The sequence below is a fragment of the Mesocricetus auratus genome, unplaced genomic scaffold (assembly GCF_017639785.1).
Source record: "Mesocricetus auratus isolate SY011 unplaced genomic scaffold, BCM_Maur_2.0 Super-Scaffold_6730, whole genome shotgun sequence".
NCBI classification, from domain to species: domain Eukaryota; kingdom Metazoa; phylum Chordata; class Mammalia; order Rodentia; family Cricetidae; genus Mesocricetus; species Mesocricetus auratus.
In genome coordinates, this window is record NW_024429184.1 from 16153205 (window position 1) to 16178390 (window position 25186).

At 46.1% G+C, this 25186-nt stretch overlaps 1 protein-coding gene across 4 annotated transcripts in view; it reads right to left on the reverse strand.

The window, feature by feature from the left end:
* The window catches only part of Rusc2 (RUN and SH3 domain containing 2), a 43779-nt gene that overhangs the window by 16920 nt on the left and 1673 nt on the right, over window positions 1-25186 (reverse strand). Inside the window, exon 1 of one of the 4 annotated variants that reach the window (XM_021232191.2) lies at window positions 8717-11547. The exons of 2 other annotated variants lie outside the window; for them this stretch is intronic. The gene's annotated coding sequence lies outside the window, so the exon portion shown is untranslated. Of the gene's footprint in view, window positions 1-2050; window positions 2262-8716; window positions 11548-25186 lie in introns of those variants that run through there. One more of the 4 variants, XM_005078800.4, reaches the window with a different exon arrangement.

Genomic DNA, 25186 nt, shown 5'->3' on the forward strand with positions numbered 1-25186 from the left:
GTTCATGGGAAGAGGAGTGAGGAAGAAAGATGAAATAGCAGAGGGGCTGGGGAGGGTGGAGGACTAGGAGGCTGGGGGGTTGGGTATTTGCAGAAATAGGTGAGAACAAGGCAGGGAATGGGGAACAACTGCTTTGTGGCATTTTGGGGAGCAATGAAGTTTTTTTTTAAGTCTTATGAGACAGGGTTACTCTATATGGCCCTGGCTATTCTGGAATCCACTCTGTGGACCAGGCTGGCCTTGAACTCACAGAGATCTGCCTGCCTCTGCCTCCCGAGTGCTGGGATTAAAGGCGTGCACCATCATTGCCCAGTTAGGGTGCTTTGATATAAGAGACATGACACAGTTTTTCCTTCTTCCTCTTTTCCTCTTCTTCCACCCCTCTCTCTATATATACATATATATTTATATATACACACACATATACACACATTCACACACACACATATATATATATATATATATATATGCACACACTCACCCAAGTGTAACGTAGCTCAGGCTGGCCCTGCCTCTGCCTCCTCAGTACTGAGATTAGAGGTGCATGTTAACATGCCCAAATAATCATGCCCATTTAACACATGAGAAAACTGAGGCATCGGGGCCTAAGTAGTTTAGTCAAAATTACATAGTTTAAATGGATTCAAACCCTGGCACACCCAATTCTCAAGGATGTATACAACTCATTCTCAAGATGCTTGAGGTCACACCCTCTTCCTAAAGTCCTCTCATTTACCCACATCTGCTTCCTGCCTTTCCGGGACAGGAACTTTGGTGTCCATGTATGTAGGGTATGGTGTATCAGCTACTCTGAACCCACAGCCCCTTCCACATCGACACCGCCAAGTTCTCAACCCTGTCGCCTGCCCTCCACATCAGTTCCCAGGCTACCTCATCCTGCCCTGTCCGTTGTTCCGACAGCGTTCTACCCTGGCTCTGCTGCTCCCATTCAACACTTCCCGGGACTAACCCGCTCACACTGCGCCCCCAACTGCCTATGTCCACACTGCACACTCCCTTCCAGTCTCAGCTCTGCTGCTCCCATTCAACGCTTCCCGGGACTAACCCGCTCACACTGTGCCCCCAACTGCCTATGTCCACACTGCACAGCTCCCTTCCAGTCTCACGTGTGTGAGTTCTCTACCACGGCGCACGATGGGCACAGAACCTAAGGAACTCTACCTGGCTGGCAACTCCAGAAGAAAGGTTGCAGACTGTGTTCATCTGCATCTTTCTGTTGGTCACTGAACATAGTTCCTTGTTATTTGATTTCTTCAGAGCCAGCAGGAAGGGCAAAGGCATTCACCGCTACTCTTTAGTAATCTGACCTTGACCCCAGGTCCTGCTGTGGGGCTGTCAAGTCTCCCTGACAGGGCCTTCTCTAGGGCAGGACCAAAGGAAGAGGCAGGATGGTGGATTTGAAAGTATTAGCTTAGCTTACGCTTAGGTCTCTTCCTGTCAAAGGGCTGAGTGCCTTCAGCGGCCCAGTGTCCCTCCTCCAGATACTGTGAGGTATTTTGATCAACATTCCTTCTGACTGCATCCAAACCTGGAGTCTGGCAGCTTCCACACTAGCAGAAAGACTTATGTCTGTGGGTATGCATGTGTGGAGGGAGGCAGCTTCTACAGTACATAAAGGCTGTGTGCATGTATGTGTGCATGTGTGAGGGAGAGCCACCCAGCCTTCTTGGAAAAAATGCGTGGATGCCTGCATGGTTGTCAGCATAAACTTACAATAGCTCTAGAGGTGTCTCCACCCATTCCGCCTTTGTGTCCAGATCTGACCCTCCGTTCTGATAACTGCAGCCATAGCAGCTTCATTAGAAATATCCGGAAAGGAAGAAAATGATTGTTTCTTGACCAAATAGCACAAATAGTATCAGCTCAAGCCTCTTCCTTTCCCCAGCCCATGCATGCAGAGATGAGTTTGTGGGCTCATGCTGCCCTTTCCAAAGACAAAGCCAGCCTTCAGGAACCAGAGCCCAGATGCTAACGGTGAGCTTGCGTCTGCCTAGTTGATGCCCCCCCCGCCCCTCCTCCAGAGCCATACCTCTGCAAGGAGCCTCGAGCTTGACCTGGTGGCTCCTGCCAAGCTCTACCTCGACAGTCTCAGCTGAAGCACTGGTCCCCACGACCACACAGGGGAATCAGGCTGATTTTCTAAGATCTGCTTTCTGTTAATACAATGGCATCCTAGCTAATGCAGGGAGGCTGCGCAATCTCAGCCTGTCTTCTTGCTGCTGCTGCTGCCACGGCTGCTGGGCTGCGGTGACGTTGCCACCAAGGGGGAGGGCAGGGGAGGGAAAGGAGCAGGCAAGCCCACAGGCCAGCCACTCAGCTTCCCGGTCGGTCCCTGCAGCCCGTTAGCCTGGGGGCGGGCGGGGGGCGGGGTGTAGAGAGAGAAGTCAGCCACAGAGGGCAGTAGGTGCTGGAAGATGATGGAGACTTTCCAGACAGCAGCAAAAAAACAGGGAGAGCAGGGCCCAGCTTCTCTCCGGGCCTAAGACTGGGTAGAGGCCGGGAGCTTCCTTCCTTCCTTCCCCTCAGGCCGCTCCTCTCAGCCCCCCCTTCCTCTACTGTGAATGACTACCGGTTTTCCCGCTTTTCCCCTTAGTAAGGCTTCTAGCTGGGTTAGGGTGGAAAGTAAGTCTACGAGGGGATTTTAGAAGCCCCACCCAAAGGCTACGAGAAAACAAAACAAGCCCAATCCCCCAACCACCTATCACCATTCCATCAACAAAACAGCAGGCTTCTTTCTTAAAAGCCAACCTCAGGGCTAGATTGCTAAGACACACCTCCTCAGGGTGGGCCCTGGCAGGCTTCTCTGGGGGGGTGGTAGTGATGCTTGCAGCCAAGGTGGCTGCACAGCCCCTTCCTAACACAGGGTTCGGCTGTCTTCAGGGGGCCTAGCATTGATGCAGAGGTGGGCCTGTTGCATCAGGTTTTGGGTCCTTGCTGACTGGGGTTCACTTGGGCTTGTAAGGGGAGAGAGTAAACCAGGTGGAGAGTTCAGGTAGCTCCTCCCAGAGAAAGGAAGGCAAAGGAAATAGGCTGATTTCTCTCAGAGCAAAGACAAATTTCTGCTCTGCCCGTAGACCCACTGAACCCGCCCTCCCCCATCTCTTCCTGGTTCAGGCTCTGGGCCAATCTGTGAGAATAAACGAGTAGTAGTGGACCACACATGGCCCAGATGAAAGGCACGCGGTGGTGTCATCTCTGTTCACTTCGTGTCACTGCTCGGCCATGCTATCCTTCAAAATAGCAGCTTTTAGGCCAGGAATGGTGGCGCACACCTTTAATCCCAGCACTCAAGGCAGAGGCAGGTATATCTCTGAGTTTAAGGCCAGCCTGGTCTACATACTGAATTCCAGGGTGGCAACCCTGTTTCAAAGGTCCCACAAACCAACCAACCAACCAACCAACCAACCAACCAACCAACCAACCAACCAACCAACTAGTCAGTCAGCCAACCAGCCAGCCAGCCAGCCAGCCAGCCAGCCAGCGACCCATCCACCCACCCAAGGTGGGCGTGGTGGTTTCCAAGTACCAGTCCTGCCCATTAGATTTTCACTTTGAACTGTTTTCCTTCCTCTCCGCCCCCTTCCAGAAGTGGGAATTGAACTGAAGGCTTTATGTGTGCCAAGCAAGCTCTCTAGCCCTAAGCCATCCCCCAGCCTCTTCCTGAGTATTTCTACTCCACAGATGGTTGAATCTGTGGATGGAGAACCCATGGTATGGAGGGCAGACTATGCTGTCGTGACTCCATGCTGAAGACTTTGGATGCTGGGTCTCAAGAAGCCTTTGAAGAAAGCACGAGTCTGGGTCACAGGCACTAACTCTCTTCTTTTTTCTTGGCTTTTTGGAGATAGGGTCTTGCTATATGTAGCTCAGACAGGTCTCCAACTCGATGTATAGTCAAGGTTAGTCTCCAATGTGTGGCAATCCTGCCTCACCCTCCTGAGTGCTGTGATTACAAGTGTGTTTTATTACACTCATCACTTTCCCTTTCTTGTTTCTTCCATGCTTCACGAGACCTGTGTATCTCCTGACTCCATATAGAAGAGAGCTGAATTAAAGAGATGGAAAATGACTAAAGACTCATCTCCAGACGGGCGATGGTGGCGCACGCCTTTAATCCCTGCACTCGGGAGGCAGAGGCAGGCAGATCGCTGTGAGTTCCAGGCTAGGCTTGTCTGACAGCCTCCAAAACAATACAGAGAAACCCTGTCTCGTTAAAAAAAAAAAAAAAAAAAGGGCTCATCTCCAACCTTGACTTGCTTGAGGGACAGTAGTAAACAATGAAGGGAAGGAAGGAGAAAGGGAGGGATTTATAAAATTAAGCCATAACTAGTCCTCTCAGGATGGCTGGAGAGGTTTCGGGGTCCTGGCCTCTTCTGGAGCTGATATAGAACACTTAGGGTTTTGCTGTAGGTTGAGCTAGTCACCTGTGACCACACACATGGCATGTAGTTGATTCCTGTGAGAGCTCGGGCCCAGGGTCTCTGTCCCTGACACTTCTTTTTTTTTTTGGTTTTTCAAGACAGGGTTTCTCTGTGGCTTTGGAGGCTGTCCTGGAACTCGCTCTGTAGACCAGGCTGGCCTCGAACTCACAGAGATCCGCCTGCCTCTGCCTCCCAAGTGCTGGGATTAAAGGCGTGCGCCACCAACGCCCGGCTGTCCCTGACACTTTCTATCAGGCCAAGTCAAGCACTGTTTGGCAGTACTAGCGACAGCTCTCACATGTTCAGTGCTTCCTTTAATCCAGCACACCACAGACCACAACATCACTATTTCCCAACCTCACTGCATGCCCAGAGTCAGAGAAGGCCAGGAGGGTGTTGGATCTCCTAAAATTGCTGTGTGGGGGCTGGGAACTGAAATCAGGTCCTCTGGAAAAGAGTTGGAGCCATCCCTCCAGCTCCTAATGTGCCCTTCTCAAATATAAATCTAGAGCTAAAGAACACTAGGCTTTTGAGGACAGCCCCTAACACAGAGAACAAGGAGTCAGGTGTAGTGATCTCAGCATCTGTGATCCTAGCATTTGGGAGGCTGCGGCAGGAGGACTGTGTTTGTGGTCAGCCTGGATTACATAGCAGGACCCTGTCTCAAGAGAGACAGAGCAAGAGGACTATGTAACAATACCTTTGTCCCTGATCTTTCCCAATAATCACTCCATTGACCTTTCACCTCAGGGAACTTATTTGGCAATAAGGGAGTACTTTTGTTTGAGTTGTTCTATTCAGGTATATTGGATAACAGCAACAACCCATGTTTGGCCATGTTTTACCCCAAACTGTATGACTTAATCTAGTAACAAAGATAATACATGCTCAAATTAAAACAAGTCAAAATAAATTATGATAAACTGTACTTTTCTGATCTAGAAGCTTCCTAAGGCAATCTCTTCTTGTACATTTATAAATGCACATGCAGGGGTGAGCGCGCGTACAGGTGTGCACGCGCGCACACACACACACACACACACACACACACACCGCGTATACATATGTAAGCAGAGGAAAACTTGCAGGAGTCAGTTCCCCCTTACCCTCACATGTGTTCCAGGAACTGTACTCAGGTTGTCAGGCTTGGGGAAAACACCTTTACCCATGGAACCAACTCACTGGCCCATCCTGAGGCTCTTAAGACCTGTATGTGCATGCTGTGTGCATGTGTGCTTATGTGCAGGGTTGGTATGTGCATGCTGTGTGCATGTGTGCTTATGTGCAGGGTTGGTATGTGCATGCTGTGTGCATGTGTGCTTATGTGCAGGGTTGGTATGTGCATGCTGTGTGCATGTGTGCTTATGTGCAGGGTTGGTATGTGCATGCTGTGTGCATGTGTGCTTATGTGCAGGGTTGGTATGTGCATGCTGTGTGCATGTGTGCTTATGTGCAGGGTTGGTATGTGCATGCTGTGTGCATGTGTGCTTATGTGCAGGGTTGGTATGTGCATGCTGTGTGCATGTGTGCTTATGTGCAGGGTTGGTATGTGCATGCTGTGTGCATGTGTGCTTATGTGCAGGGTTGGTATGTGCATGCTGTGTGCATGTGTGCTTATGTGCAGGGTTGGTATGTGCATGCTGTGTGCATGTGTGCTTATGTGCAGGGTTGGTATGTGCATGCTGTGTGCATGTGTGCTTATGTGCAGGGTTGGTATGTGCATGCTGTGTGCATGTGTGCTTATGTGCAGGGTTGGTATGTGCATGCTCAGAAATCATGATGGCTAGCAAAAAGAGTTAGTCAGCAAGCCCCAGGCATCTGCCTGTTTCTGCTACCCTACTGCTGGGGTTACAGGCGTGCCATCGAGTCCTGCTTCTACACAGACGCTGAGGATCCAAACTCATGTCCTCATGTTTACAGGGCTAGTACTCTACCGATCCAGCCATCTCCCAGCTTCCAAGATCACACTATGAGCATCTATGGAACTGCTATGTACAAGGCACTGAGGGGTGTTTGGGATTAGTAGTCTAAGATAAGGGACTTACAGTTTCATTAAAATCATTGTCAATGTGCTTATGGGGTGGGCAGGGTTGCAGTATGATACAAGAGTTAGAACATGGATTTCAATTATTTTCTCAGACTTAATATGCAAAACATATCTGCTCTGGTTGAAGCTGGGACACTAAACCACAGTGCTCTCCAACTCCCTTTTCCTCATTGTGAGGACTCCGAGTAGAATTCAAAGGGATTCTATCACTTAAAGAAAAACATCCCAGAAACATCTGGGCAGAGGCAAAGACAGGACTGAACATGGTTTGTTGAAACTGAAGAATATGAATAATGAAATAAATAGCTTAACTAAAAGAAGTCATCTCTGGGAGCTGGGGAGATGACTCAGTCAGTTATGTGCTGGCCGTGCAAGCTGAGGGCCTGAATTCAGAGCCGTAAAAGGCTGGGCATGATGGCAGTACGCCTGTAATTCCTGAGCCAGGGAAGTAGGAGGATCCTGGGGCTTGCTGGACAGTCCAGCCACATAGGTGAGTTCCAGGTTCAGAGGAAAACCCTGCCTCATTACAATAAGGTGAAGAGGTGATTGAGGATCTCTGGCCTACACACACACACACACACACACACACACTACAAACACACACATACACACATGTACACACACACTACACACATGTGTATACACACACACTACACACACACAAAATATTCAAAACAAGAAACATCTCTTTCTGCACGGCTCCTCAATCAACTACTAATAAAACAGCAGAGTAAGCTTCCCAGAGCAGAAATGAGCTTTGTTCTGTCCGTGAATTTGTCAGTGTTCTCTTGGAGAACCCCCTTCCCTGGCTTCAAGGTTCTGTGCCTTCAGAGGCTGTGAGATTAGATGAAGGTGCTGACTTCCCCACAGGAAAGTGCTTGTCTCTAAAATACATGAGACATGCTCAAAGAATTTGGGTATTTAAGAACTGGCATTAATAGTGGGTATCAATCAGTGGCTGAGTTACAAGGAAATAAACAAGCTGCCAGATGTGTGAGCACTCCTGGCCATGACCTCAGGAGTCTGCCTTTACAAATGGAATGGTGGCCGACGTCCACAAGGCCGTCTGACTTCCCTCTGGGCAGTGTAGCTGCTCCTGGCAAAACTGGATACTCTTCCTAGCTTGTTTCATGTTATTTTGGACTCCAAGTAAGGCTGGCCAAAATTCTGGGAGTGTTCTGGAAGGGCTGTCCCAGACACACCAGCTGCTTCCTTATTAGGCCTCCCTAATATAGCGTCCTCTTTCCAAGCACAGGAGTTGGTCTGCTTTGGGCTTCTTGTGTATGCTGCCGAGGAGATCAGCTAAAAGTCTGTCTCTAAAACTCAACACAAGCACCCTGCAAAAAGCCTGACCTTGCAGCAGGACTGTGTGTGTGCTGTATGTCTTTTCCCCAAGTCTGTCTGCTTCCTTATGAATCGACAATGGGCAGACACTTTTAAAACATCACTGATAGGAAAAAACCCATGGCAAAACTCATACCTGCTCCAAGCTTCTTAGTCCCAGCAGTGGCTAGAACTCCCAAGGTCCCAATTCAATGAATGGAGACACCAGCTTTGGGCCATTACACCCAGGAAAAGAACAAGCCACTAACTGTTGCTGACCAAGAATCACTTTTCTTTTTCTTTCTTTCTTTTTCTTTCTTTTTTTTTTTTTTTTTTTTTTTGAGGCAGGGTTTCTCTGTATTGTTTTGGAGCCTGTCCTGGAATTCCCTCGGTAGACTAGGCTGGTCTTGAACTCACAGAGACTCATCTGCCTCAGCCTCCTGAGTGCTGGGATTAAAGGCGTGTGCCACCAACACCCGGCAAGAATCACTTTTCTTTATTTCACAAAAACCTGGTTATAAACTCAGCTTTGCTCTAGGGTCTCTTTTTTGCAGGAAGGGATTATACCTAGAAAGACAGTCTTTCAGGCCAGCATCTAGCTCAGCTTCTGGCACCTGGTCGTCCTGAAGACCTCTCACAGTCCCTTTCAGGTATAACTACAAAGTAAACCAAACCCTAACTCCAAGGAGGGTCCCTGTGCAGTGTTAATGAACAGTCTCCTTCCTACTCTCTTCATTCCAAAGGGAATGTGCATACACACTCCTCGCTCTCAGAGGCCGGCTTGTCATGCCACAGTTACGGCTCTGGAGATTGAGAACCTGCCGCAAGTCCTGTTTCTTCTGAGGTTAGACAGGTGAGAGGGGAGAGGAGGTCATTAGGGAACTAGGCAAGATTTAGGCCCTACCTTGACAGACTGAGCTCTTCAGAAGAAGGGATGGAGAATGCAGCAGTCAGCAAGGCCCTCAAAGTCTCCCAATGCCAGATGCAGGCGAAGTAAGGGAGCAAGACACCACCAAGACTAGAGACAGGAATAGCGCTGGAGCCCAGTGTGGCTTTGCTTGGAGACAGTTCTTAAGTACTGATCTGCAGGAGTAAGACAGCTGGATCAAACAACGCCTCTGAACCGCTTCTCAGCTGTCCGGTGTGGTCAACACCTTGCTTATCCTTTGGTAGTGCCTTTTGGCTCCTGGGTTCGGGGAAGCAAAGCCACAGTGTTCTCTGCTCCCCTTCCTCTCAGACAGAGAACTGAAGCATGCAGGCTGCCAAACTGCTAGCCAATCAGTGTGTGCAGAGCTGTAAATAAAAGGGCACATATGCATAGAGAGGTGGCTATGAGAAGAATCCAGATTGAATTACACAAACCAGTTGTGGGGCCAGGGTGGGGGAGGTGAGGGAGCGAGCAGAGGGAAGCCTAATGCCTTTCAAGGAAACCTCCAAGTATACCGTGCCTCAGCATGAGGCCACCACAGGCTCACTTCTCTAGGGAGCCTAGTTCCAATCTGGCCATGTTCTCAGCAGTGGGGTCAGTGTCTCTGCGACTCCTCTGTCACAGTGGAAGCCTTTCCTGACGTGCCTTATTTCCCAGTAGAGTTTAGGTGGCAGCTTCCAGAGTCCAGCTCTCCATGCTCAGGCAGAGAACTGGGACTGCCTTTGTAGGGGCAGCAAAGACTTTCTTTGTACCAGTAGTGGTATTTGCTTTAGTTACAAGACCAAGGTTAGTATAAGTTTTGTTTTGTTCACTTAAATAATTTAGTAAGCAGGTGCATGGTGTCTGCCTTTGTCCTGAGGACTTAAGAGGTTGGGTTCTGTATTGTACAGAGCAAGGACTTGGCATTAAGATGGGTCTGATTCCAATCTGAGACATAACCTGTCAGCTATAGAACTCTGGGTAACTTCATGCTGTTAACTGCTGTGATATTCCCTCAAAGGCTTGAAGTAGAATTGAAGAGCACATGTCATACCTGACATACATGCTCAGCAATATGTCACTATTATTACTCTGTCTCTGGTAGATGACTAGCGTTCTGGTTTCTTTTCTTCTTTCCCAGTTTCCAGAGAAATCTAAAGCCTTTAGGTCTAAGGTATTTGTTGGCAAATTATCTAACAGCCAAAGGAATAAACTGGGATGATGACACACACCTGTGATCCCAGCGCCACAGAGAGGCAGGCTATCCTCAGCTACATAGTATGTCGGGGGCCAGCCTGGACTGAGAAAGACACTGTCCAAGACAGAGTCAAAGGAGATGGGAGGACAGTCATGCCCTCCCTCCCCTCCTTCCTTCTCTCCCCTGCACTAGGCCTAATGATCCCGTGTCCGTCAGATCTATGCTGGTAGCCTTGGAGTCTCACTCTGCCTCCCAGAGCAAAGATGCCATCTATGGATAGTGTTACCTGCTGTAAGACATGTTCCCAGACTGCAGGCACTTCTCCTGGAGCCCCAGCTCAGCTCCCAGTGTGTGAAGGGGAGGAACAGCCTGATCCCAACATGGCAGGATAGGCCTGTCCAGGCTGTCGTATGCCCAATCACAGCTGCCTGTTTGGCCTACAGACTAATAATAGCAACTCTGATGGCTGTGGATTAAGACAGAACTGTACGAGGTGTTTATTTTTACACTCTGGCGTCAGTATCAAGTTCTACTGGTTACTGTCCAAATGTAGGGCAGCTTCCTGCTCTAGGAGTGGCCTCAGGCTTCTCCAGGTTGCTAAGTTGGGTTCTGAAGGAAGCACGCTTTGTGGCAAACAGTTCAGGGTTAACAGACAGGGAATGGGAACAAGCAGCAGTCAGGTGTCCAGGTGTCTGTGATTCCATCTGCCTCAGACTGAAGGCTGCTGCCCAGAGCATTCTCCTCAGTCGGTAGGCCTCTTCTAGAAGAGCTAACAGTTGCTTCGGTGAAGACATAGGTAAACGTACACCTACAAACTGTTTGTACTGAGATGCTCTGAACAAAGTTGAGGAAGGGTTTCCACCCAACATTTCCAAGCTTGGCCTTGTCACAAGTCACAGACAAGTGCAGTGTATGCTGACGAGAAAAAGGGACACATGAGACAAAGAGCAGGCTGAGACTGTCCTCACCTGATTTGCAGTTTCCAGTGGAAACATCACATTTCTTAGAGACTTGTGCCGGTAGAGCTGCATTCCTACAGGACACGACAGGCTAGAGCCACCAAGAAACAGCTGTCTGGCCAGAAGCCAGCATCCACATCACCTCTTCCCAAAGGCCTACAGAGTGGGGTCCCACTAACCTTTTATATGCTGACCACAGGGAGCCCCAAGGAGAGTGGGAGTCCCTGCCCTGCCCCATCGGGCAGACAGTACTGCGAGGAAGCTGACAGCTGGGCCGTTTATGTAAATAGATGCAGACAGGCCTAACCAGGGGCTACTCATCAACAGCAGACTGTTGGAGAATGACAAAAATGTTCCACACATCAGGTAGGAATGCAGAAGTACCAAGAACCAGGCAAGCGCATAGTAACAATGACCCCTTCACCTCCTTGCTATGGTTGACTCACAGACACCAGCAACTCAAGGAGCCAGGGTGTGAACTCAGTCAATACATTCTTTTTCCGTCATTCAAGGCTTATCTACCTGGTCATCAGGACAACAATACAGCCACAGAGACAACCAGATTTGATCACCAGTGATAGAGGTGGAAGTCAGCATCCCGGGATCATGGCAGGATGCCCAGGGCAGGAACGCAGCTTTCTCTCTTGAATTTTCTCTGAGGTACTAGGTCAGATGGGGCAGGCTACGTCCTCACAAGCTCCAGGTTTGCCACCTGTAAAGGGGGCAACTTGTAGTTCTTTTGGTGGTGAAGCAAGAACAAAATTTGAAAAATATAAAGAAAAATGTAAAGGCTACGAAAGCATCTGAGCCAAAGCATTTCAGAGCTGTAATCACTGACGCGATCAGGCCGAGCACCTTGGCTCCCTCCTGGGCTTTGCCCCCTTCGAGGTCACAGCATCCACATTGGAAAGTGGGCTGAGAAACAGGGGAGGCAGTTAGGAATCTCTGTGTAGGAAAAAGCCAAAGCAGCAGGGAGCCCCTCCCTCCCCTCACTTGCTCCGTGTTGACTGTGGTGACCCAGGACATGGCTTGAGGCTGTGCTCCACCTGATATACAGTCGGCAGCAGGGTTTACTGGACTCGGTTTAGCCCCAGAAAGCGACCCAAATGAAGGACTGAGCACCAGTGAGCAGTGGGACAAAGGCGTCCTGTACCCTAAGCCCAACACAAGACTTTACTCTTTCTAGGCCTGCAACTCCTCAGCTAGTCAGGTCTCTTGAACTTGTAGAGAAGGAAAAGAGAAACTATTCCTTATTGATGCTTGCCGCTACTGCCTTTTCTGAGGTGTGAACATCTGACATTCACTGTCAGAAAATTTGAAGTGTACAACCTTCTAAAAACTGTAAAAATCAGCCAGGTGGTGGTAGCGTGCTGCAGGCCTTTAATCCTAGCACTTGGGAGGCAGAGGCAGGCGGATCTCTTGAATTTGAAGCCAGCCTGATCTCAGGAAAGGAATACACGGCTGACGGCTATATTACCCATTACTTATTGATATTAGGCTCCCCACAGTGCTATTCATAAACACATGTTGGTCATAAACATATTTCTAATCTTTACAGTAACTATGCAGAGTAGATACTCTGTCCCTACTTTGCTGGCGAGGAAACTAGGATGGTCTGTGATTAAGTTTAGCCAAGACCACAAAGCTGGAAAGATCAGCGCTGGGCTTAGAACGCTGGTCTGACTTGCTCCCAAGTTTTGCTACCCTTACCCTAACACGCTGCTAACATCCTCGGTAGAGAAGAACACTGAGTAAATGCCTTATTTGTTTAGATTTTGTCCTAAAATAGAACAAAACCCACTACCCTTTCAATAATATAACTATTAATAAATGACAAGATATACAAATCATAAGCATGGCAACTTCCTATGGTAGTGATTGACATCAAATCAATACGGTTATATTCATACTTAACCTTGTGGCTTATTTGAACTGATATTTATTTACTCTTCACAAGAATAAAACAAGATGTAAATATGATCATTTTTGTCTAGTGGCTAAAGAAGTCTCTTCAGCCGGGCAGTGGTGGCACAAGCGTTTAATCCCAGCACTTGGGAGGCAGAGATAACTCTGTGAGTTCGAGACCAGCATGGTCTACAAGAGCTAGTTCCAGGACAGCCTCCAAAGCCACAGAGAAACTGTCTTGAAAAAAAAAAAAAGTCTCTTCAAGTTCGGACTGTACTGAATTAGTTCCCTACCTTCCCTAGGCCCAGACTTAGCTGACAATCAAATATTCATTCTTACCCCTTTTCACTTTGGTAGCTTGGCTGAATAACAAAGTTGTCCAAGTTGGATTCTGTCTTCCTATTTCCCCTGCAGGAGTGACCGTGCTTGAAGAGGAAGTGTGTAGGCTTTGAGGCAATCTCTGTACGATGATGGGATCCATCCTTCCTCTCTCACCTATCCTACTGCTAGCAGGGTAGGTGTGACAACTAGTCACTACCTAGGGCCATGACAATGGCCTGGGAGAAGCTGTTGGGAGACACACAAATGGAACCACAAGCAGTTTTGGAACTCACGGAACATGGCTTGGCAATCAGCAGAGCCACACCTGAGTGAGCCTTGGAGAGGCAGAGCCCCAAGGACTTCACACTGTTATTGAGCATAGCTCTGTTTATTGCCTTTGTGGCCACCACGACCCTCATAATCTATGAGCTGTACAAAAATTCTCAAGGGGTTTCTAGCCTCTCACTGGGCAGTGTAACCTGTACTTACAATAATAGTGACTGACTTTTCCCAAGCACGGCTGCTGGAGCAGATTACTGACTCAACCACCACCCTTAGAAAGAATCTAGACCTAGAGATTGTTAGGAAGGTAGGTTAAAATGTTTTTGTTAATGGCTTTGAGATAGAAAATCTTGGGGAACAATTTGAAGTTTATAGAGACACACTTTTGACAGTTGAGTGAGGGACTGAGGTCAGGGAACAAAACAATGTCAACGGGGCTGTTGCTGACATACCTTTCTTGCTAGAATGGGTTGGTGATCAAAGGTGATGATTAATTTTTTTGTGCTCACTTCTGCCTTCAGGTTCCTGATACAATTTAATAAAAAACTGATGATGAATGGGTATGCACCTGGAGGATTTAAATTAGAAATGACTGTTTTTGTCATATAAAGGTTTAGACTTGTGATTCTCTTAACATTTTTATAAGATTATCTTTTGAGATAAATAATAAAATGATTGATCCTTTCTTTGAAACCACAAAATGCAGCCTGCCAGTAAAAGAACTGGCTGAGAAAAACACCTTGCTTGTTTACACTCTGTTAATCTATAACAAGTTGCTCAGACATGAATGTATGTAGGTTCTTGGGGATAATTTGGTTTTCACTTATTATTCATAAAATGTTTAATCATGTAAGGGAACTGTAGGTCCTTGGAAATAATTTTTCAGCTGCAATATGTGAAATGTTTAATCATGTAAGGCAAATGAGAAACATGTTTTTTACTTGTACTCACTGTAATTATTTACTTAAAAAATAGAATGGAACCCAATTGTAATTTTTGTATTGCTTGAAAGATTCTGCTGGGGTATTTAGATTGTAAGGGAAGAATAAAACGAAAAAGAAGGGAGCATGAGGGCAAAAGAACAGAACAGAAAAAGAATGAAGTAGAACATGCAATGGAAAGAATAATAAAATGAAGACCTATGATTTGGCCCTCAGAGAAGACCTCGTGTGTCTGTCTGTCTGTGTCTCCGGTAGTTACTTACTCTGCATCTCCTCTTCAGTTTCTCTGACCTGTTGGAGGCTTGCCACTGTCGGCACCCTGGGTGAGATCCTCACATGTTGGAGGGGTGTGTGTGTGCGTGTGTGTCCCTTTTTTGCTGGCCCCAGAGAATCAAGTTTTACTCCCTCAGATAGAGTCAGGTGAGTGATTAGTCCATCAGTTCCTGAGCTGCTGAGGGCTCGGGCCTACAGCAGCAGGAAGAGCACAAAGGAGTGGAAGGGGCCTGGATGACAGAGACTACGCAATGCCACTCTTCTGCTGCTATATTCTACTTTAGATGTCCTACCACATCTCAATAATCAAGTCTTGCTGATCCTATCCACCTTTCTCCATCCTTTTTGCTACTAAGACTAACCTATAATTACCACTTGTCTGAATCTTTACAACATCTAGCTTGAGACCCTGAGTCATCCTTTTACAATGAAGTCTATTACCCTCTTACCTAAAAACTCTTAACAGAATAACTGACTGATTATTTCAAAATGACTAGCAGAGAGGATTTTGAATATTTCTAACACAACTGATAAATGTTTAAGGTGAAGGATATGCCAATTACTGTGATGTGGTCATTTTACATTATGTAAAGACACAGAAATATCATGCTCTACCTTGTAAATTGTACAGTTTTGGGACCATTTAAAAATCTTCAAAGATTTCTAAAGAATTCCAACTTCTCAGGGTATACTTGAGCTTTCACAATTCCTTCAGGCTCTTTGCCCTGTGGTTTCTGTGCTGTCTAGAAACTTTTCTTGTCTAAATGACTCCTACACAGCCCTCAGATTTTCCTATAGTTTTGTTAATCCTGGGTTAACACAGTACTTCACAGATGGATACGGACCTGATGGTCAACCTTATAAAAGAAATAAAACCATGAGATGCACATGACCCTAAGGGTATAAGCTATTGTAAATATCAACATCTCATGCATTTTCCTTCCCTCTTTGGCCGCATGCTCCAGACAGCAGCTGTATGAACCATCTTTGTAGCTGCCTAAGCTAGCCGAAGGTCCGGTGCATAGCAGATGCTTAATCTGTATCCTGAGCTCACACGTCAGGTAACAGCTCTATCTCTGAGCTCATTCAGCAACCGAATCTTCACTAAACTACCCTGGAGAGATGTGTTTCTCCAGAGGGGCCCGCAGCTATCACAAGTGTGGACAGTTTATACAGTCTGAGCCCAGTTCTCTCGGCCAGGGTGTGGAGTACTGGGGAGGAAACAGGCTCACTGGCTGGCTTCTGGCACAAGCAGAGAAGGCCCCAGGGACCACTTCCACTGCTGGGCCTAGGCCCAGCAGGAGACCCAGAACAGAGTGTTCTGACATTCCTTCTTTCCTCTTTTCTCCTGCCTCACCCTTTAACCTCGCCAGCCTTCAATTCTGCCATTAGCCATTCACAGGGGCTGCTGAGTAGCAAGGAAAGAATGCAGGATGTGAGGCAAAAAGTCCAGCATTAGTCCAGGAACAATCTGTTTTTCTCCTTAAAAGGGAAGGAAGAAAAAAAGAGGGCAGTCTATGAAGTTACATAAGACCCACTGTCCTCCCCGGGAGCTACTCCAACTCCATCTGGAAGACTGTTTAGAATTTCAAGGAAGGGCTGGGCATGTCCTGCTTAACAACCTATACTGGGGCAATCCCTGGAGGTAGCGAGGTTCTGGCAGGGGCAGCACGACTCTTCACCCCCATCGCCAACTGCAGCCCTACTGGGTTCACCCGGGGTCAGAACACTGCACAATTCACTTACAGTCAACCTCACAAGGACAAGCCCCTTTGCCAAAACAAGGTCCTGGCGCCCTACTCCAGAAGAGGCAGGATCTTGGGAACAACCCAATGCAACAGCGTACCAACCAGGGTTTCCGTCCCTATTTAGGTAGACTGACAGTGAGTGTGTGGTCCTCAGACTCCAAGATGCCACTCGTACCCCAAACCAGATAATTTAGTTGGTAATTACTACTGGCTATCCATGAAGTGCCAGGTGCTATACTCTGTGGACAAATAGACCTGATGGCTATTTGTCTTACGGAACTTCATGAAGTTACTAGCTCACCTAGGGAGACCAAACGAGTGAGCAAGACGACGCAGGCTGGGGTGGGAGTGTAACTGAGTGACAGCACACTTGCCTAACATGTAAAAGGCACTGTTTCATCCCCAACACAATCCCCTACTAAGTCAAGATTACACAAACTATCATTTAGGCCTTGGGAATGGCTGAATCACAAGTAAACAGTTAATTTAGAGATAGAGTTCTTGCCTGGCGTGTAAGTTTCTGGGTTCGATTCTCAGTAATGAACGTACAAAATATAACTAAAGTGGGCTGGAAAGGCGGCCCAATGGATAGGAGCTCTACTGCTCCTATGAGGAGGGGGGTGTTCCTAGCACTGCCGTGGCAGCTCACCACCATCTGTAACTCCAGTTCCAGGACATTACGTGGCACCCTCTCCTGGCTTCCGCGGGTACCACACATGCACATACTTACATACATGCAACAAAGCACTCACAGTTAGTATAAGTAAAAAATTTAAGATCTACCACAGAAAGCTCTGGATCTGTAGTAGTAACGTGGTGATCTGAGTTTGATCAAATCCACACGAAAAGCCAGCCAACCTGGTGAGCATTTATAATCCCAGTGCTGGGGAGGCAGAGACAGACAACTTCACCTAACTAAGTTCCGGGCCAGTGAGAGATCTGTCTCAAAAAACAAACAAACAAACAAACAAACAAAAAAACACCAAGATGGAGAGCACCTGAGGAGAAACAGTTCTTAAGGTTGTTCTGTCTTACACACAGACCTACACATACGTGTACCTGCACATACTTGTGCACACACACACACTCTCTCTCTCTCTTCCTCCCTCCCCCCTCCCTCTCCCTCTCTCTGTTTTGTCCAGCAGCTAACTAGCTAGTGCTCCAAACCACTGAGACATCTCCCCAGCCCTAACATCTTCTTAATTAAAGCCTGCTTACACTGTACTATTATTGACTAAATTGCTTGTGTTTAAACTGAAAATGTTGGTTCCAACATAGTCACTGGAAGAGATCAACACCCTGATCCAGTTGAGGTCTACTTTGACTGGAGTTTAGTCCCTGTTTATATTTCATATTTATACTTGAGGCATAAGAACTCACATCACCCATTACAACTTCAGGCCATTTATTTTTATTTCTTTGTGGTCAATGTAGAAAGCTGTGAAAAGGTGGGTATAGGATTCTAGTTTTTTCCCTCTCTCCCTCCCCTTTGTTTTTGAGACATAGTCTTACTATGTAGTCCTGGCTGTCCTGGAACTCACTCTGTAGACCATGCTAACCTCACACTCACAGAGATCCGCCTGCCTCTGCCTCCTGAGTGCTGGGATTAAAGGCATGTGCCACCACATTTGGCTGTTTTCACTTTTTCTTACGACAGGTTTCTGCTACGTGAGGGAAGAAGCTGATGTCACTGTAGGGCCCTGATCTTCCTGGGAAAGGGAAGCAGCCAGGCTGTGGAGGGCTGGGCCTCTTCTGCCCAAACCTCTTTGGCTCTTGGCTTAGGCCTACCTGCAGAGGCATTCCTGACCCTGGCTGCTATTGTCCTTGGTGTCACCAGGAAGTGTCACACCACTTCCTATGTTTGTTGTATCCCTTTCATGGGGGGGGTTGCTGCTATACAGTACAAGCTGAACAGAAACTGTGATCCTCCTGCCTCTGCCACCTGAGTAGCTGCAATTAGTCATGTACTATTATGTCTGGCTTCTGTAAAGGACAAATTCCATAGCACTCGGCAAGTGATGTGATCACTTTTGCTCTCAGATTCATTTTAAAACTTCTGAGATTTATTTATTTTTAAAAATGCGTATGGATGTTTTGCCTGCATGTATGTATGTGTGTGCACCACACATGTATGTCTGTCTGTGCACCACACAAGTGCCTGTGCCACTGGAGGCTAGAAAAGGGCATCAGATCCCCTGAACTGGAGTCACAATGACTGGGAGGCATCATGTAGATGCTGGGAACCAACCTAGGTCCTCTTTAAGAGCAGCAAGTGCTCTAACCACTGAGCAACCTCTCCAGCCCTCAGAAAGGAAAAGTTAGAGACAAGATACACAATGTCAAAGACAGTGACTAGTATTTACTGAGGACTCAGCAAATAACAACTATAATAAAAATATTCCAGGAATCTCCTTTTCCTGCCTTTTTGATCTAATTAACAGCAGGGAACCATGACATTATTATGGTCCATGTTTCCTGTTCAACAGGTAACTTCATCACAGTCTTTAACCTTTCTTCGCAGCCCTGTTCTCTGCTTCTGTGTCATAGGAAACATCCCAAGAGAACACAGAGAAAGAAAGTACAGTGAATTTGAAGCTATCTGCAAATCAAAACTCCCCATCCAAAAACCATCGCTAGGACATGACGCCCTGAATTTCCCCGTCAACAGAACACAGTGGGAGAGTCCTCCACATAACTCAGGGCAACAAGATTCTCCTAAAAAGCTGTATTTTTTGCACAGAGTACCACACGGCCCGTTTTGGAAAGCTCTTGCCGGGAGTGGTGGCGCACGTCTTTACTCCCAGCGTTCACAAGGCAGAGGCAGGTGGAGCTCTGCGAGTTTGAGGCTGGTTTGGCTCAGATTCAGAGGATCTTGTCCAAAAAAACAAAAACAAAAACAAAAAAACAAAACTTATTTATCCTGTCTTCTAAATTCCTACAACCAGTGCTCTAATTCGGGACCCCCTCAACCCTCGGCAATTTTTGTAAAAGGTAACAGTTTACAATGTTGTAGAGGAAGGCAGATGAAATCACACACATACAAGTATACACTACACTAAAGAACTTAGGGGAGAATCAGGAACAAAGTACAGAAAACTGAGCAAGTAAAAAGGCAGCACTAAAAGTTACACAGCAGTAAGTGTTCACAGGCCAAGTCTCACAGTAAATGTAAGATATGTCACTTAGTTGGAACTTGTGAAGAAAGTAGGTTGTTATTATTATTATTGGTTTTGAGACAAGGTTTCTTTCTGTAGCCCTGGATGCCCTGGAACTCGCTTTGTAGACTAGACTGGTCTCATATCTGCCTGAGCCTGCCTCTGGTCCCAAATGCTGGGATTAAAGGTATGAGCCACCACCAACCAGCAAAGAAGGTAGGTTGTGAATGCTAAGTTTTTGCTTTTTATGCTAGGAAGTCACAAGTTATTTAAAATCAAGAAAAAATAGCTGGGTTTGGTGGCACAGGACTACAGCACCAGCACTTGGGAGACAGCGGCAGGAGCAGGTTAGATGCTCAAGAACAGATACACAGTATAAAGTGAGTTCTAAGTCAGTCTAGTCAGTGTGGGCTTCTAGCTCTGCTCAGAAACACACATGAGCACACACACTAACACACTGGCACACAGGCAAGCGTGTGCATGTGGTGGTGGGGAGCATAGTGGCACATGCCTTTAATCCCAGTACTGGGTTGGGGGTGGGGCAGAGGCAAGGTTATCTCTTTGGGTCCAAGGCCAGCCCAGACTACACAGTAAATTCCAGGGCAGCCAGGGCTACACAGTGAGACCCTGCCTTGAAAACAAAACAACAACACACACACTCATGCACGCAAGCATGTGCCATACTGATGCTATAAGCCAAGCATGGTGGTCTAAGCCTGTAGTCTCAGGTCCTGGAAGGCGGAAGCAGAAAGTGGCTGCGACCTGGGCTACATACTGAGTAAATAAGAGAAGTAACGAAAGAAGTATATTATTTAGAAATGTAGACATAGCTAGTGAAACAGTGAGAGACCTGGAAATAACAAACACCGGCTGGGGACTGCTGTTGCTCTTGAGAAAACATAGAGTGCGGCTTGACTTCATAACCAAGTTAACATTTACATTAAAGTGAATCTCCTGACCCCAAACCATCAGAGCACTGTCCCATTTCTCTAAGCTCTTAAGCAGGTGGCATCCATTAGCTACCTATGATGTTTCTATTTATCTAATTTCCCAGTCAATACTTGCTCTCCCCTCCCCACTTCTTTGAGACAGAATTGACTGGCCTCGGATGTACTCTACAGTCCAGGCTGGTCTTGAACTCAGGATCCTCCTAAGTGTTGACAATATGTGTTACCCTAGTCTTCCATTAACTCTTCAATCATTTTCTGTCTAATTCATTTCCTGTTACCTCTCTGATACTGTCTCTACCAGGACAGCAAATAAATTTAGCCTTTGGAGCTTGAGTTAATACATTCTAGCAGGAAGTTATATGGTCTTACTTCATTGAGAATTTCACACGTTTGTGCAATGCACACTGATCATTCTCACTCACCAATACCTTCTCTCATCTTCCTACTGCTTGGCTGCAGCCTCCCACCCCATCTTCCTTATGGACCGTTCTCACATTCCTGTCAATTTGCTTTGTTTTATGACCCACTGAGTCTAACCAGGACCATCTCTGTGGCAGTGAGTTTGGAGCTATGGGAGGGAGCCAAATACACAGCTGAAGACCACTTATCAACCCGTGTTCCTTGTCCACAGGACCTTACCTAAGAAGCTGAAACACACAGGCTTTACTATCCTATGTTCCCAGAGAAGATGAGAAACTTTTCCTTAAACCAAGAATTCTGAGCAACAGAGGTTTTCTTGTTTAAGTATCAAATTACTTAGAAAAAAAAAATAGCCCAGCAGGGGTCATGGAGGAGATGGCTCTTTGGTTAAGAGCACTTGCTGCTCCTGCAGAGAACCCAGTTTGGTTTCTGTTATCAACATGGCAACTTGTAACTATTTGTGATGATAATTCCAGGAAGGACATCCAATGCCCTCTTTTGCCCCCCCCCAGGGCACTGGACATACATGTGGTACATATGTACATGTAGGCAAGACATTCACATACATAAAAAGAAATAAATCTTATATATATATAGACACACACACACAAAGGCTTAGCTGCTTTGGTAAAATCCTTCTAAAATGTATTATATTCTTTTGTTTTATTTAGAGTATATAGGCTGTAATGGAACCTTTCCTTGACAATTCTGTTTTTTAAAGATTAAATTTTTACAAGTTAGTAAGTGTGTCTGTGTGTATATATGAATATCCATGTGAAGGTGTTCACTGAGGCCAAAAAAGGGCACTGGATCTCCTGGAGCTGGACTTACAGACAGTTGTGAGTGTTCTGGCAAGTGCTGGGAATTGAACTCTTGTCCTCTGCAAGGGCAACAAGGGCCCTTAATGGCTGGCCTATCTCTCCAGCCCCACAGTTTTCTATTGTTGATTAATGGACCAGGTGTCAACTGTGGACTCAGACACCAACTCATCAAATCCATAAGGACTGTGTGTTAGGAGAAAATACATCTTACTTTGCTAGTTCTGTCCAACAGATACCAGGGGGTCTCGCCTAAGAAGCGAGGTCAACAAACAAATAAGTAGATGACATCCAAATTGAAAAAGAATAAGTAAAATTATCCCCATAGGAAATGGTCCTACAACCAGGAAACCCTAAAAATTCCACAAAAAGCAGTTAGAACAAATTTTGTAAGATTGCAGGACACAAAATTAACACATAAAAATCAGTTGTGTTTCTACACACTAACCATGAATAAACCAAAATGGAAACTAAGAAAATGATTCCAAATACAGTAACATCAAAAAGAAAAAAATACTTAGGAATAAACTTAGTTAAATAAATAAAAGACCAGTACAGAGTTCAAAGTCAGCCTGGGCTAAATAGTGAGGACCTTTCTAAAACAAACAAAAGAAGAAACAAGAAAGAAAAGCCAATTCATGGAATGGGGGAAAATATTCACAATGCATTTATCTGACAGCAGGTTAATGCTTAAATATGTAGATAACTTATATAACTCATGCACAGAAAACAACCCAGTACAAACGGGGCTAGGACTCGAGTAGACATTTCTCCAAAGAAGAGCTGCATGTGGCTAATAAACATACAAAAAGATGTCCATAACCCTTTGTTAGCAGAGCGCAAATCAAAACCACAAAGGCAAGGGTGGCTTGAGAGGAAGGGAAGAGTATGAACAACTCACAGCAGTAGATATGAAAGTGTTGTAATGAAACAGTGCCAGCCACCTGAAAAGGTGAGGCAAGATCACTGGTTCAAGGCCTGCTTGAACATGCTGAGTTCAAGGTCACTCCCAATAACGTAGACTAGACCCTGCCTCAATTTCTAAAAGGGTTTGTGCTGTAGCAATGGTAGAACATTTCACTAGCTTGTGTGAGCCTTTGTATTTGATCCCTGACATTGTAAAACAGAACAGTGAAACAAACATAAGCCTACAGTGATATTACTTTATACTTATGAGGATGGTCACTTAAAACCTACAGAATCACATGTGTTGGCAAGGATATGGAAAAAAAGACTCCTTCTGCACTGATGGCAGTGAGAAATGGCACAGTATTTCTGAGAAACTATGTTGGTTCTTATTTAAAAAAAACTCATAAACTATCATATAACCCAGAAATTCATTCTTGGTATAAATCACAAAAACCTGAAAGAAGAAATTCAAACATATTGCACACTCATATTTATTGGGGAAATCATTCTGTATGCTGTAAATATGTTTCTCTTTGGTTGATGAATAAAGCTGTTTCAGTCAATGGACAGGCAGGATGTAGCCAGGCAGGAAGTATAGGCGGGGCTACCAAAGTAGGATAATTCTGGGAGGAACGAAGAGAGTGAGTTGCAAGGGAGACACCATGTAGCTGCCGAGGAAGGAAGAGGTCTGGACATTCTCCAGTAAGCCAAGACCAAGTGGAGATACATAGATTAATAGAGAAGGGTTAATAATCAAGAGAGAGAGCTATCCAATAAGAAGCCTGAGTTATCAGTCAAACAGTTTATAACTAATATAAGCCTCTGTGTGTTTATTTGGGACTAACTAGCTGTGGGACTGGTTGGGACAAAACGTCCATCCACACAAATTCATTCCAGCATTATTCATAACAGCTAAAAGGCAAAAGCAACCCAAGTGTCTATCAAAAGACAAGACAAATGGGATGTGGCGTTTACACATTCTCCAGCTCACAGGACGCACCTGCGCGCGCGCGCGCACACACACACACACACACACACACACACACCCGAGTATATTCAGCTTTAAATATGAGGGAGAATTTGAGATAAGATATAACATGGATAAAACTTGAAAGCATTACACTAGGTAAAAGAAACTATTTCAAACTATCATGAATCTACTTGCATGGCATTTACAGTAGCCAATCCGAGAGGTAGAAGTGCGATCTGACTCCAGGAGATGGGAGGTGGGGGAGTCAGGGAGTCAAGTCTTACTGGCCCAGAGTCAGTTTGGAGGATGAAAACAGGAGTTAGGGAGATGACTTGGTGATAAGAGCATTGGGTGCTCTTCCAGAGGACCTGGGCTTGACTCTCAGCACCCACATGCTGGCTCAGTACCCTCTGTGTGTAATTCCAGTCCCAGGGGGTTAGTCCACTTCTTCTGACCTCCAAGGGGCCCTGTACACACATGGTGCCCAGACATGTGCAGGTGAGACACCCCACACACAGAAATAAGTACATACATGTAAAAGACAAACATTCTAAGGCGGATGGAGACGGTTGCACAATATAAACATAAAGTTTCATCAAAATGAAAAGGAGAGTAAATTTGGTACAAGACAGACTGTGCTATCTGTTAATGCTTTCTTGCTGGTGTAAAATCCCACACCCACCATTCTACCCCAGCACCCACGGCTGGCAGTTGTGGTGCAGTGTTGATACCTGTCTACCCAAAAAGGCGCTCCCATGCAAAACAAACTCACTGGACAGGAAGAACAATATTACAAATCACTGTTGGAGTGGCTACCCTCAGGTAACCTAAATTCTCATCTCTCAGAGCACGTCACCGAACCTGGCCTTACCCCATCATGGACTGCATGACCTCTTTGGTCAAGTGACTTTTAGTAGAATGCACAGTCATTGTGCATGAGTAACAGGAAGACAGGAAGAAAAGGGTGAGTTATTGTCCTAAATTTGCAAGCAAGCCCTGAGAGGAAAACAGAACACATAAGCCTCTCCATGAACTATGGTTGCCAGATTTAGCAAGTAAAATTATAGGGCTCTGTTGTTTATCAGAAATTCAAATTTAACCGGACAACTAATTTATCTGGTAATGCTCTGAAGGTTTGGGATTAAGGAAAAAAGTCAATAATCCAGGGTGTTCTGATCTGGGGTTACTAAGGTCTGCAAGGAGCCTACGACAGAAAAAGTAGAGGACTCTAAATTCATTAAAAACTGATTATGAAAAAGAAAAGTGAAAAATCATATTGCTTAGTGTGGCTCAGGAGCCCCTCACCATGGTGGGTTTCTATGTCTAAAGTTTTACTTTACAGAGACTTGTAGGAGGACGAGGAATCAACGCTAGACACTGGCACATGAAAAAACATCCTTTGCATATGGTGAAGGCAGGCTTGACTTCTGAAAGTGATGGTCAAGTTTCATGTGGTGGCCGGCATCTTTAAATTCCACCCCTCAGGAGGCAGACGCAGGCAGATGTCTTTGAGTTCAGGGCATGTCAACCTTGCCTAAAAAAACCCCTAGCGACAGGAAATGTCCTTTGACATCAATATAAAAACCAACAGAAAGCAGAAAGAACAATGGATAAATGC